Here is a 14558-nt window from a genome sequence, read left to right on the forward strand (position 1 = left end):
AAATTGAACCAATGTGCACTTATCAGTTTATCTGCATAATTTGAGGTACAATCCTAAGAATGTTTTCCTGGGAGCAAGCACCACTGTACACACCTGGGTAGACCTGCTTAAGATGACTCTTTGTTTCCTATTCACCATGTGGAAGGGAAAGGAGTTACACAGAACAGACTTGCAAATAGTTTCACAAAACCTACTATTAACTCACCTGCCCTGAGCCAAGCTTTTGCTAGGGAGGGCGGGGTATAAGCATAATTTTAAAAAAAAAATGACAAATTGTGGCACTTTGATGATCCATCAGAAAAAGAGTTGTCTCCCTTCCAATGTGTAAAAGCCTCCTGGCTGGGTTACCTGGAGACTGTAACTGCTCAACTGAGGTGGCTAGGAGAATGGTTATTTACAATGCAGATACAAAATATAAAAGCCCCAAGTCCTCCCCCCACCCCTGCATTTGAATTCTGCCATATATATGCAGCTACAAGGACTAGAAACTTGTTTGTCAAAACTAAAAGCGGAGAGACAAACATATACAAACCTAAGAGAAGCCCTATGGATCAGACCAAAGGTCATAAGAACATAAGGCCATGCTGGATCAGACCAAGGTCCATCAAGTCCAGCAGTCTGTTCACACAGTGGCCAACCAGGTGCCTCTAGGAAGCCCAGAAACAAGATGACTGTTGCAGCACCATCCTGCCTGTGTTCCACAGCACCTAATATATTCAGCATGCTCCTCTGATCCTGGAGAGAATAGGTATGCAGCATAACTAGTATCCATTCTAACTAATAGCCATGAATACCCCTTTCCTCCATGAATATGTCCACTCCCCTCTTAAAGCCCTCCAAGCTGGCAGCCATCACCACATCCTGGGGCAGGGAGTTCCACAGTTTAACTATGCGTTGTGTGAAAAAATACTTCCTTTTATCTGTTTTGAATCTCTCACCCTCCAGCTTTAGCAGATGACCCCTCCGTTCTAGTATTATGGGAGAGGGAGAGAAAAGGTCCATCTAAACCAGTAGCCTGCCTTCAACAGCAGGCAAAAGCCTCCCTTGTTTAGCTGTCCTCGGCATCTGCTTTTCAGCTGTCAGTGTACATGCATGTTCCATTTCATTCTCATGTTCCATTTCATTCTCATTTAATTCTCATGCCTCTGGCCTTATATCTCAGCATTCCAAGATGCTGATGGCAAACAAATGGGGACAGGCATCGCTTTCATGGCACTACCTGGGTGCTTCTCAGAATTTACGGCAAGCAGTCACAGAAATGTAATTCTGAACATACAGAACAAAGGCGTGTTGGGAGTGAGAGCGAGAGAGAAGACAACTGGCAAAAGGGAAAAGAGGAGCTGGAAAGGGACTGGAGAGAGGATAGGGAAGCACAGAAACAGATAAGGCATTAAAAAATTGGTGGTGGAATGCAACCTTTGCAGAAACATAGTGGGTGACAGGAACATCGGAAGACAATCAGCTGATAATTGTGTTTACAAGTGATTTGGGATTCATTTGCCTTTCCGTTTATTCCTTGTTATAATTGTTAATTAGTTTTATCTATTTAGATCCATGTGTGCGTTAAGGGCTATCAAGTTGCTTCTGAGGTATGGTGACCCTATGACTCAATGTCATCCGAAATGTCCTATCATTAACAGCCTTGCTCAGGTCTTGCAAACTGAGTGCCGTGGCTTCCTTTATAGAGTCAATCTATCTTATGTTAGGTCTTCCTCTTTTCCTGATGCCTTCAACTTTTCCTAGCAGGACTGTCTTTTCCAGTAACTCTTGTCTTCTCAATAGCCTCAGTTTAGTAATTTTAGCTTCTAGGGAGAGTTCAGGCTAGATTTGAGAACCCACTGATTTAGATCCATGGTGGTGGTGGTGGGAAGTGCAGTCAAGTCATAGCTGACTTATGGTGACCCCATAGGGTTTTCAAGGCAAGAGATGTTCTGAGGTAGTTTGCCATTGTCTGCCTCTACGTGGACTGAAAGTGTTTGGAGAGAACTGTGACTGGCCCAAGGTCACCCAGCACGCTTCATGTGGAGGAGTGGGGAATTGAACTTGGTTCTCTGGATTAGAGTCCTCCGCTCTTAATCACTACACCACACTAGCTCTTTATTTAGATCCATAGTACAAGTAACTGAAGACCAATACTGGTTGCCAGCTTGTAATCAAGATAAGAACCTTACTCATTAAAGACATACCACCATCAATTTGTGTAATGCTTTAAAAAAGCTACCAACATTAGTAGCCACCCACATCATCAAATCTTTGATCCCAAAGCATGTTATGTAAAAAATAATAATAATAATTTAAAAAATAATAAAAAAACCTTTTATTTTAGTTCTTGTGGGTTATCCAGGCTGTGTAACCATGGTCTTGGTATTTTCTTTCCTGATGTTTCGCCAGCAGCTGTGGCAGGCATTTTCAGAGGAGTAACACTGAAGGACAGTGTCTCTCAGTGTCAAGTGTGTAGGAAGAGTAATATATAGTCAGAAAGGGGTTGGGTTGAGCTGAATCATTGTCCTGCAAAAAGTATCAAAGGTAATGTGCTAATCATTGTCCTGTAAGTATCAAGATAATCATTAGCACATTATCTTGATACTTACAGGACAATGATTAGCACATTACCTTTGATACTTTTTGCAGGACAATGATTCAGCTCAACCCAACCCCTTTCTGAGTATATATTACTCTTCCTACACACTTGACACTGAGAGACACTGTCCTTCAGTGTTACTCCTCTGAAGATGCCTGCCACAGCTGCTGGCGAAACGTCAGGAAAGAAAATACCAAGACCACGGTTACACAGCCCAGATAACCCACAAGAACCAATGAACTCTGACCGTGAAAGCCTTCGACAATATTTTAAACTTTATTTTGCCTGTCCTGAAACCAATGCCAATCAATTTCATTGGGTGACCCTGAGTTCTGGAGTCACAAGAAAGTTCTCTTTACCACTCTCTTCTCTTTACACCATGCATCATTTTCAGCACCTTCTCTTTTCCTTTTCTTACCCCTTTAATTGTCTTAATTTTCCCTCCAGGGTGGTAAATTTTGGGACCACAGATATGCGGACTATATGTAACCCTATCAAAACACCTAAGCAACCAGGCTCAAAAGTCCACTGTCATTTTAGATGGTATGAATAGAAGCAACCACTTGCAAGACCCCATAAGACTGCAAGGTCAGCATTTGAAACTGTGCATTCTCTTCCAGATCCCATGGCTGACACTCACTCTGGAGGCCTCACTTCAAAAAGGATGTGGACAAAATGGAGCGGATGCAGAGGAGAGCGACGAGGATGATCAGGGGCCTGGAGACCAAGCCCTATGAGGAAAGGCTTAGGGAGTTGGGAATGTTTAGCCTGGAGAAGAGGAGGTTGAGGGGAGACATGATTGCTCTCATTAAGTATCTGAAGGGCTGTCACTTAGAGGAGGGCAGGGAGCTGTTCCTGTTGACAGCAGAGGAAAGGACTCGCAATAATGGGTTTAAATTGCAGGCGGAGAGGTACCGGCTGGACATTAGGAAAAAGTTTTTTACAATAAGAGTTGTTCAACAGTGGAATCAGCTACCTAGGGAGGTGAGGAGCTCCCCCTCACTGGCTTTAAGCAGAGGCTGAACAAGCACTTGTCATGGATGCTCTAGGCTGATCCTGCATTAAGCAGGGTGTTGGACAAGATGGCCTGTATGGCCCCTTCCAACTCTAGGATTCTATCAGAAGTTAGAAACACACTCAGAGAAGAGTGCTATTCTTTTTTTAAGCGTCCATCACTCTCTCCCAGAACATTTAGATGGTACCCCCCACCCTCATTTCTTCAAATCACTTATCAAAATTCACTACCATGAAGCTCTGGCTGAACGAGGGAAAAGTATATTTAAAAAAACTTATCCAATCATTCCCCTGCAGACAAGCCTTACCCACCCTAGGCTAGCAGGCAAGCTACTCACAACTTCAAAACGGATGAAGGGAGCTTTGGCTTGTGAAAGCTCACCACCACCACCCCCAAAAATTCTGTTGGTCTATAAGTTGCTACTGGGCTCAAATCTAGTTGCTCTATTTTCTCACAGCAACACTGAGAAACGGCCCTACTATTAAGCAAGGTATTGCAACCGCCTGTTGACAACAGATTTTAAGCACCTTTTCAAGAGCAGCGGAATGAGAGGCAGGACAAAGACTGGGCTCCATCCACCAGGAAGCTCTCCTGTGCACACAGAAAGAGAGGTGTGCAAGGGTGGAACCTCCCCAACAAATCTCTATTAAGTACCGGTATTCATGATCAAAGGGGAATTTCCGAGATTACAAGCATGAAACCAGAGGCAGTAAGTGTTCTACATGAATTAATATGGAATATAAAGATTGTTATATTATATAATATTTAGGGATAGGGGCCAGCCCCATTATCAGCCCACCGTGAGATAAAGTGTTGGGAAGGAATGAATTTGGATTTGTCTTCATGACTATTCCAGCCTTCCTAAGGAAATTAGGGCTGGAGGTGAAACCCAGATGTGCCCCGGCCAGCTGAGAACAGCAGAATGGGCAAACTTTTTCCCTAGCTGCTTAAATCCCACAAGCCAGGAAACAGACCCTGGCAAAAAGGTATATTTGCATAATTTAGCATAACAAATTAACCGTTACACAAGTAAACACTGACTAGGGACTGGCAGGGAATATCCATAAGGTACATTATGCAGGGGGAGGGAATGGCAAATCTATGACAAAGAGGAAATGGAGTAGTGGTAAACTAAGGAGGTGGAGATGTATGACAAGGAGTTTTTAAAAAGCTTTTTTAGTGAAAGATATTTTATGGACAGTCTCTCTGACACAAGAGAGGAAATGAATTAACACAAGGTGTTCGCTGCTAGCCATGTCTCTCCCTCCAGTTCACGCTTGACTCATGGTAGTTTATGGTTAAATTATTGCTAGAGGATCCACCAGTATTTTATTGCTGTTTCCTGGAATGTGCAAAAATGTTATGTTTGAGTATTAGGATTCACCTAATAAACCTAACAGGCAGTAGATTCAAGACAGATAAAGGGAGGGGAATGACTATTAACTTATGGAACTCACTGCTACAAGATGCAGTGACAGCCACTAGTTTAGATAGTTTTAAAAGGTTATACCTTTTCCCAGGATAGTTCTGTCAATCCACCAAGAAAGATAAATATAATCTCCAGGTTCAGAGGCAGTTTACCAGCATATAGCAGATACAGGACACACATAAAACACGAAAAGTCTATTCCTTTTGTACTCTGCTTGCAGTCTTCCCAGAGGCATCTAATTGGTGGCTGCTGGAAACAATGTTGCATGAACATATGAAGCTGCCTTATACTGAATCAGACCCTTGGTCCATCAAAGTCAATATTGTCTACTCAGACCAGCAGTGGCGCTCCAGGGTCTCAGGCTGAGGTCTTTCACATCACCTTCTTGCCTAGCCCCTTTAATTGGAGATGCCAGGGATTGAACCTGGGACCTTCTGCATGCCAAGCAGATGCTCTACCACTGAGTCACAGCCCCTCCCCAGAAGCTCTGAGCCAGCAAAGCAGACTATTGTTCTGTAAATTCTGGAGCAGAGTATAGCTACTTTGGACCTCCTGGGCATAAATGGTTGGCTAGAGCAGGGCTTCTTAAACTTTTTCACTTGCAACCCTTTTTCGCCCAAGAAATATTTATGCAACCCCGGGTATATAGGTATACAAATCGAACATTTACTAGTAATAAATCATAAAGAATTTTATTTTAAAACAATCCTTTGGTAAACATATTTTATCATTTACTGTTGCCAAATTTTTCGCGACCATCACATTCAGTTATGCAACCCCATATGGGGTTGCGACCCACAGTTTAAGAAGTTTAGGGCTAGAGTATCCTTTTGCAAAGGCTGCCTCCCCACCTTCTCTTTCTCACTGAAAGGGAATATGGGACAGGTGCTCTTTTGCTTCTAAGCCTGGGGCCAAAGCAAAGAGGAAGTTTAAACCCCTTCCTCCTTGGCAAGCAGCACAGAAGGAAAGCATTGTTACTGCTCAAGGCAATGCATGAGTAATTATTAACCTCCGCTGTTTGAAAATAAAGGTGCAGGTATTCAGAATTTGCTGGATCTGTAACCTGTCCATCATGCCTTCATTTACTAGCCAGGCCAAGGCCTGCTTGGCTTCCAACGCAGAGCCACACATGTACCAGTAAAGGACAGCAAGCTGAGCACTACAGCTTAGATGTGGGAGGTTCATGTTCAGATAGTGTTGCCAACCTCCAGCCAATAGCTGGAGATCTCCCACTATTACAACTGATCTCCAGCCGATAGAGATCAGTTCACCTGGAGAAAATGGTTGCTTTGGCCATTGGACTCTATGGCATTGAAGTCCCTCCCCAAACCCCGCCTTCCTCAGGCTCTGCCCCAGAAACCTCCCGCCGGTGGCAAAGAGGGACCTGGCAACCCTATGTTCAGATATTTGCTTAGCTAAGCAAAGCAAGTCACAGGTAAGTCATCTTTTAACCTAGTTTACCTCGCAAAGGAGTGGCAAGCACTTTATCAGTTCACTGTCTCTCACCCACCCCAAAACACATGCAAAAGGTATAGAAATGCCTCCATCTGTGAGAAACATATGGGAAGAGTGATTTTCTCCCCTGCAAATGAGATTAAGATTCAGCTTTACAGACATTATATCCAAACAGATTGTGAGGATATTAACAGTGCAATTTTATGCAGAATTACTGCAGTCTAAGCCCATTAAAACGAATGGACCAGAGTATTCTTGCACAGGATTGAACTGTAAATCTTGTTAATTCCCATACCCTGATATGTAATGATACCAAGACATGGGAGGATTTTGAAACTAACCATGGTTAAGCATGCCCTTCAAACCTTGGCTTTACATCCTGTCATGCAGCCAATCCTTACCCATTACTATGGGTAGGCCTGCATAACTGAATGAAAATGTTATTGTCCATAGCCATTGGCCATCACAGTTTGCTAAAACAAATAAATAAAATACAAATACAATAGATAGATAAAATACAAATACAAAGATAGGACATTTTGGAGGACTTTCATTCATAGGGTCGCCATGAGTCGGAAGCGACTTGATGGCACTTAACACACACACAATAGATTAGCAAGTAAAACATTAAATAGATAACAAAATATACTAAAACATTTCAATTTAAAAGTAGCTGCTTCATTTGATACCACATTAGACCTTATTTTCTCTGCAGCAAGAGCAAACAAAGAGACTCTACATGATGCATATGCACCAATATCTGATAACAAATATAATTTTATCTGCATTCAAGTGTGTATTGATACTGGATCATATTCCTGCCAAACATTTAGCCCTGGGAGTCTGCAGAACTGGCGATGCTCTCCTCCCAAGTCGAATGCAGCCCACCACCCATACATGGGAGACTGCTAAGAGTGCAAGGAACTTTCGGCTGCTTTCCTGGGTCTTCAAAAATACGGAAGGGGTGTGATGCACCTTGCAGGCATCTGGTGGACTTAGTAGGCCAAACTGCACAGATCTGGTTTAGATACTCAGATGAAACAATGTACTAAGATTAAAGAAATCAGTTCATGGTAATGTCTGCATGGGTATCTCTGTCGGTTTAACTTTGAGCAGGTTAGTTTCCGGGAGACATTTACAAAATTGTACCTTCCCGCAATTAATAAAGTCTGAAGAACCCCACAGTTTGGTGTAGTGGTTAGAGAGCCAGACTAGGATCTGTGAGATCCACATTCAAATCCTAATTTCTTCCACAGCAGCTTGCTAGGTAACCTAATCTACCTCACAGGGCTGTTGATGAAGGATAGACTAGAGGAGGGGAGGCTGAGGTTCTTGGAGGAAGGACAGGCCAAAATATACTAAATAACTAGTTTATAAATAAAAAGTAGCACAAAGGGAACAAAAGTAAAACAAATGGAGTAGTTTGCAACTATGTTGCTGGTATCAAGATGTAACAAAGCATCTGTTTCAACCCTTTGTACATCTTTGCAATATATTTAGAATCCTTGAATTAACTAGTTGTAATTGCCTACAGAAATTGTCCTCTAATTGAAGTAAATTTAATTGTACACATTTTAATCTATTAAGTCAACATACATCTGCATATGAATAAAAGAGTAAATTTCATTGTACAATTTTTAACCTATTAAGTCAACATATATCTGCATATGAATAAAACAGTATTGATGGAAAAAATACTTTGGTATGAAGCAATACTTGTATATCTCAGTAGGCACCGTCTTTAGAAAAAGTATTTGCCTTCATGAATGGCATCTGCCACTTGCAGGTAAATATTTCTTCAAAATTTTAATTTTTAAAAAATGTGTGTTGCCTGATTAAAAGGACTGCCTTTTTAGTAGCTCAATAAGTTTTAAAACAAATTAATCTAATTGATGAAACTGACTGGACACTGCAGTTCCAGTTAATAGCTTTCATAACATTTTTAGTTAGCCTGCATGCTTGTAAAATGCACACATGAATAATTTATGACACATCAACAGCTTTACAGCAGAAAATAAGAAACTCTTCCAGTGTAAAAGCACCATTGTATCTGGTGGCCCTTACTCACTACAGGTCAACAACCATATGGCTATTTTTGAAGCCAGAATGTGTTTGTAGGCCTGCTTCATTAAGGACCAAACCACATGGGATGCTGTAGTGGAACTCCAGAATTGTAATTTGGCCCTTAAAACATCTGTACTGGGAGACAGTAAACTCTTCCCCCTGCACCATTTTTGTGATTATAAATACACACACACACCCAAAAAGCACATGCTTTTAAAAGACAAGCACAATGCAAGTACCTGTCTTTTACCCTTACTGCTCAGGGGAACCAGTTACAATTGGGAAAATGGTACAGGGTAAGAGCGAAACACAAGGAACACCAGAGTCATGATGCGGAGGCAGGCAATGGCAAATCACCTCTGAATGCCTCTTGCCTTGAAAACCCTACTGGGTTGCCATAAGTCAACTGTGACTTGACGGCACTTTACACACACACAAGAGCTACAAAACACTTTCTCTGGCACCATGGTTGCTTTATAAGACTACATTCTGGAGTCTGAATTCCACCCTTTCTCCAAGGAACTCCAGGTAGCAAACATGGATTTCTCCTCCATTTCATCTTCACAACAACCCTATGATGTAAGTTTGCTTAAGGTCACCCAGTTAGCTCCATGGCAGAGTATTAATTTGAATCCAGGTGTCCCTGGTCTGCTCTGACCAGGAGGGCCCAGGCTAGCCTGATCTTGTCAGATCTCCAAAGCTATGCAGGGTCAGCCCTGGTTAGTACTTGTATGGGAGACCACCAAGGAAGTCCAGGGTTGCCACACAGAGCCAGGCAATGGCAAACCACCTCTGTTCATCTCTTGCTTTGAAAACCTGACAGGGTTGTCATACGTTCACTGCGACTAGATGGTACTTTCCCCGCCACATCCCTGGTCTTAGCCCAATATTCTAACCACTACACCACACTAGCTCTTGGCATATGAAGCATCCTCTGAACCTCAGTCTTGGCCTTTTCCTTGAGTGGCTCCCTGAATTCACTCGAGATGCTCAGTGTATGGAAAACCAAAAGCTGGGTAGGTGGGGGGTTACTTTCATTTTCTCTTTTCTCTGTCAACTTTGTGGAGCCCTTAATAAGAACCACTTGCATTTTGTAATCCAGGAGGGGTCAGATTTAACTACTCAAATTACAGTTTCCTCTGCATAGGGCTGGACAGTAAATCCCATAAAATCAGTGTAAATGCAGCAGGAATACCCCAAATTACAGAAAAAAAGTAACAGCCATCCTCCCACGATTTATGAAGGCAAACTGAAGAAAGTTTCTAAGAACATTCTGCAAGTTAAAAGCAGCATTCAAAGATAGCGGAGGAAAAACTTTGGAGACAGCACAAGGGTTTTCTATATGTCATTATTTCCAAAACATTTGAAACAAAGGAATTTGGTCTTCCTTCCCTCTGAGCAAACATCCAACTCAGCCACAGTGTAACTCAATTTGCATGTAGTGTTTTTTTTTAAATATAATTTATTTAACTTTATAGGATACAGAAATGAAAAGGGGGGAAATGGGGAAAGAAAAGAGAAACAAAAAGAACTGTGTCCAAGTTTTGTCAATACACTACAGACGTACATCAAAAACCAATCTGACTTAGAGTACACCCTATAATTTTTACAATTAGTTATGGTATATTGTGATGCCCCCATTTTTATAGACCTATCGTAAATATGCGCCCTGACTTGGATGGCCCAGGCTAGCCTGATCTCATCAGATCTCAGAAGCTAAGCAAGGTTGGCCCTGGTTAGTATTTGGATGGGAGACCACCAAGGCATACCAGGGTTGCTGTGCAGAGGAAGGCACTCGCAAACCACCTCTGTTAGTCTCTTGCCATGAAAACCCCATAAGGGGTCACCATAAGTTGGCTGCAACTTGACGGCACTTTACACACACATCGTAAGTATGCACTATAGTATGAATCCTATTTGCATGTAGTTTTAACAAACTGCCAAAGATTAATTTCTAAACAACTACAGTGTCATGTCTCTGCCTCTGTATGTTGGCTGGTTGCAGTCCCTCAGCATGAGGGAAGTGACACTCTGCACATGCTCAGAGGCGCCTTTTTTCACGGTTATGCAAGCACCTCTGCAGACTGAGGCCTTTGGAAAAGAGGGTCTGAGCCTTAACTCCGGTTGACTCCGGGGGGGGGGATCTCCCAACAGGAATCTAACCCTTGCACTTCACTTTCCACGAACTAACTCCTGGGCCCTCCGAATTCCTTCTCTCCCCCACCCCCATGAAGTCCGGCCGAGGAGAGGGAGGGGCTGGTTCGCCCGATCCAGGAACCTCCGTCCCAACCAACGTTGTGTAATAAGCGAGCTCGCAAAAGTGCAGCTCCCTCCCCTCCTGCGCCCCCTGCTCCTCCCCACCAGCTGTTCCCAAAACTCCCAGGGCTGCCTGCCGAGGAATCTCAGCTCCCCCATTGCCTCCCCCCTCACCTGTGTCCAGATCGCTGCCTCGGAAAGCCAGGGGCGACCTTCGAGCAAGAAGGAGGGCGAGCGAGGGGCGAGCCCGGGCAGACGAACGGCGCGGAACCCGCCGCTTGCTGCTGCTGCTGCTGCCGCCCGATTGCAGAGCAGACAGCGACTCCTCCCTTGCAGACTCCTCCTTCGCCTCTCATGCTGGGCGTTTGCCAGCCGAGGAGGAGCAGCAGCAGCAGGGGGGGGTGCAAAGAGCAGCAGCGCCCAGCGAAGAGAGGGCGCCTTCCTGGCAGAGGTCAGGAGCCCGTCCCGGGTTTGCCTCGAGCCAGCAGCAAAAGAACCGAATCAAGGCAATGAGCGCGGGGAGCTTCGCCTGCGGCGGGGCAGCCCCGCGCTCTCGCCGTTCCTCCCCGCAGCCCCTGCGCATTGCAACAGTGACTGGGGCGGAATCCCAAAGGCCGCACAGGTGGGGCTGGCTCGCCGACTTTCCCAGCCGTCCGTGCTGCTGTGCCTTGTCGTGGAAGCAGCAGCAGGCGATGGGCATGCCCTGAAAAGAGTCAGCTGCTTCCCAACCCTCTACCCATAGCCTCTGGTTACTGTTGTACATATACGTTTCTAAATTATCTCCCATATAATTAATGTTTCTGCAGTCTCACCCCTATGCGTGTGTACCCAGGTCATCCGGCAAGCTTTCTCCTAACTCTCGACACCTGTTCTGAAGATATACAGAAGAGGATCAGTGTTACAGTCTAATAAGAACCGTTGCCAACTCTGGGTCGGGAACTATCTGGGGGTTTGGGGTGGAGCCTGGGGAGGGCGAGGCTTGAGAGGGGGAGGGACCTCATCCATAGAGTGCACCCCCAAAGTTGCCACCCCCAAAGCTGCCACTTTTTCCAGGGGAATGTATCCATGGGAGCTCTCCACACTCCACCTGGAGGTTGGCAACCTGACGTCAGGCTCCAAAGTCTATTGCAACATTATTTCCGGACTGGTAGCAGTGTTCTTAAGAAACCAGGGACTTGGCCAGCCCTAGTATTTAATATCCTTTTAACTAGAGAGATCAGATTGTGCCTGGACAGGTGCTCTGTTTTGTCACTGACAGGGTTTTGCCCTACTAAATGAAGGAACTTAGGTCCATCTAGCCCAGGACAGGCTAGCAACGCTTCTCCATAATCCTAGCCAGAGGAAGGTCCGTCTCTCAGCCCTGCTACCCAAGATCCTTTTAGCTGAAGATGCTGAGGATTTCACAAGGGACTTAATACATGCAGAGCTGGCACTGTACCATTCTAGGCACCCCTGCCCCTGAAGCTGCCTTATGCCATGCCCAGCCAGTGGTCCCTTAGAAGAAGAAGAGTTGGTTTTTATACGTCAGCTTTCTCTACCACTTAAGAAAGAATCAAACTGGCTTACAATCACCTTCCCCTCTCTGCATCAGACACCCTGTGAGGTAAGTGGGGCTGAGAGAGCTCTAAGAGAACTGTGACTGGCCCAAAGTCACCCAGCTGGCTTCATGTGGAGGAGTGGGGAAACCAACCCAGTTCACCAGATTAGAGTTCACCACTCCAAACCACCACTCTTAACCACTACACCACGCGGGCCTGCTAGTCTGTCGACTTTTAGACCCAGATTCCTCCTGTGACAGGAGGCCCGTTTTTAATTTAGCTTCCATATCTGTCTTTTGTTTTTGTCTTGGGGGGCACATGAAAAGGGAGAACAAAGCTCCTCTAGCTCCAATAGATATAGGAGAGGTAATTTTAGTAGATGCAGGGTAGATGGGGAAAAATTACCTGCTGAAATCCCAGATACACAAGACCTACTTTACAAGTGGCAAGGCAACCTAAACACATTTTCATGAGCCCTGTGGCGCAGAGTGTTAAGCTGCAGTACTGCAGTCCAAGCTCTGCTCACAACCTGAGTTCGATCCTGACAAGTTGGTTTCAGGTAGCCGGCTCAAGGTTGACTCAGCCTTCCATCCTTCCAAGGTCAGTAAAATGAGTACCCAGCTTGCTGGGGGTAAAGGGAAAATGACTGGGGAAGGCACTGGCAAACCACCCCGCAAAGTCTGCCTAGTAAACATCGAGATGTGATGTCACCCCATGGGTCAGTAATGACCTGGTGCTTGCACAGGGGACCTTTACCTTTTTAAAATACATTTTAGTGGTGGTGTCATTGCTGTGTCCCACCCCAGGTCAGGGCAGGCCATGCTACATGTCTTGACTCACCATTTAAAGACCCAGGCTTAGCCTGTTACTATGGTCCTTTATGCATGGCTGTTTCACTCACCATCACCCCTCAAAAAGGGGTCTTCAAAAAGAAAAGAAAAAACTGTTACGTTAACAACAGTGCAGGATGGGTTATATTAAGCACAGGATACTGATGAGATGGGCATTTTTGCCTCTGTTGCTATAACTGCAGTAGCAAAGCAGACAGGAAGCAGGTTTCAAACTAAAGCTGATAACAAAGCAATGGTTTACCGAGTAGGAGGAGAGTAGCAGGGTGGGATTCAAAATGTAATCTTGCTTATGTGGTTACAAGTAACTTTCCAAATAATTTGCCTCTTTACAGATGGTGGGGAGAAATAAGCCACTGCCAGGCCGATCGCTTATCAACACAGCAAGAGAGGGCTCAAAGCTATTTTGTGCATTTCTGGTTCCTGCATAAAGAAATAGATGATAGTCATTATTAATGGTTCTCAGGCTGGAAAGCAGACTACCCCCATGGGGGGGGGGGAGTCATACACGACTTGCAATGTCTCTTACCTTGATCGCCACTCTTTTCTTCACTTACTTGATCACTTGTTTCCGTTCTGCATGTCATTTTTGGGCTCAGATGTATTGTTTTCATACTCTTTCTAATGGGGGTAACTACCCTGGTCTACAGATCCTTGTACATAGCAGCAGCCTGCTCATCAGAAACACAAAACTGGGTCGGGTCCTGGCTCAGCAGCAGAAAACCTGCTTTGAATGCAAAAGATCCCAGGTTCATTCCCCGCATTCTAGTATGAGAGAGGGAGAAAAGCTTCTCCTTGTCCACTGTCTCCACACCATGCATAATTTTATACAGCTCTATCATGTCTCCCCTTAACCTCCTTCTTTCCAAGCGAAACAGCCCTAAGAGTTTTAACCGCTCCTCATAGGTCATTTGCTGTAGCCCCCTGATCATTTCAGTTGTTCTTTTCTGCACCTTCTCAACTATGTGGAACAGTATCTGATGAAGGGAGCTTTGACTTTCGAAAGCTTATACCCGGAAAATCTTGTTGGTCTCTAAGGAGCTACTGGACTATAAACCTGGTTGTTCTACTGCAGATCGACATGGCTACCCTTTGAAGTTATGTGGAACACTAGGTTACTTTCCAGGGCATTAATGTTCCTCCCTTGGGGTTGGTGGCACTGACACTTTTCATACTCTTTCTAAGCAACACTTTCATCCTTTACCCATCCCATGGGGTTCCTGGTATGGCATAGTACTTCACCATACAGAGCTAGATAGACCTTTACTGCTAGGCAGCAGTGATGCTACAGTGGTGACCCTTTTTAAACCCTTAGTACTCCAAAGAACATTTTGGAAACTCTCTTTACTTCCTCCTGGCAGCACCCAACCCT

Source organism: Euleptes europaea, chromosome 7, assembly GCF_029931775.1.
Source record: "Euleptes europaea isolate rEulEur1 chromosome 7, rEulEur1.hap1, whole genome shotgun sequence".
In the NCBI taxonomy this organism is placed as follows: domain Eukaryota; kingdom Metazoa; phylum Chordata; class Lepidosauria; order Squamata; family Sphaerodactylidae; genus Euleptes; species Euleptes europaea.